This window comes from Octodon degus, unplaced genomic scaffold (assembly GCF_000260255.1).
Source record: "Octodon degus isolate 3935 unplaced genomic scaffold, OctDeg1.0 scaffold00171, whole genome shotgun sequence".
Lineage (NCBI taxonomy): Eukaryota > Metazoa > Chordata > Mammalia > Rodentia > Octodontidae > Octodon > Octodon degus.
This window is the reverse complement of record NW_004524747.1, coordinates 3,761,244-3,762,510: the sequence shown is the minus strand read 5'-3', so window position 1 is coordinate 3,762,510 and position 1,267 is coordinate 3,761,244.

The window sequence follows — 1,267 nt, the reverse complement described above, 5'->3', positions numbered from 1 at the left end:
TAAACAAATGTACACCAATCTCATTTGTGGTTAAATGGAAAGAATTGTCTTTTACCTTTTTAGATTTTAGAGAATATTGTTTTGATAAACTTTGATAAAGTATGAGGTCTCTAGGAGTCCTGATGGATTTAAGTTTACAAAGAGGAAAATGTTCAACCTTAATATTAGTACAAATCAAAATAGTAACAGTATATCACTTCTCAACTATCAAACTGGCAAGGATTAAGAATAATGTGGGGCCGGGGAAATGGGTCAGTGGAATAAGCGCTTCCCTGGCAAGCGCAAGGGCCTGAGTTCAGTCTCTGGTTCTGCAAAAAAGCAGTAATAATGTAAATCGGGGTTGGGCTAGTGAGATAGCTCAGTGGTCTAAAGCGCCTGCTTAGGCAAGCTTAGCCAAGCCTAGGGACCACGGCTCTAACCCTGGCACCACATGCTGTGTGCCAGCCCTGCTGAACCAGCCACAAAAAAGAATAATGTAAATCAGGGTAATTGGTGCAGATCTGTAATCTCAGCACTCTGGGAGGCTGAGGCAGGAGAACCCCAAATTCAAGTTCAGCCTGAGCAGTTTAGGGACTGAGCAAGATGATGTTTCCAAATATAAAACTCAGAAAGGGTTGTGGCTACAGGTCAGTGTGAAGGCAATGGGTTCAAGCCCTAGAAGAGAAAAGGAAAAGGAAGAGGGAAAGGTTAAGGGAAGGGTATGGGGAGGGGGGGAAGGGATGAGGAGGGGAGGGAGGTAGGGAAGCAGGAAAAAATATCATTAAGGATGGTGTGGGAGAAAAATAAAAAGCGAGCACTTTGTGGGGGATGACTGAGTGCCATAATCTTTCTGGTAAGCTAAGAAACATCAAAAGCTTTAAAAATGTGTACACCTTTGAGTCAGCAATTCCAATGGTGGAAATATATCTTACAAGCAATGATATATAAAATCATGCATACATGAAGATGCTAATGTAATAATTTAAAAATTAAGAATTTAAACTACAAGGGATTTTAAAGTCAATTGAAATACATACAAGGAAACATTAAAAATCAAGCTGTATAAGACTACTTTTCCAGTTTTTAAAAGGAAGATTTATTTAACAAGTTTCACTTAGTACGATACATCTAATGGAAATCACAATACAAGGAAAGATTTAAATCAAAGCCTCAGAATTCCATACAACTGACATGACCAAACTCCTAAAGTATTACATCTCAAAATTGTCCCAGATCTTAAAAAAAAATAAAGTGTACACTCACGTGCCTTACAGAATATTAAACCAAA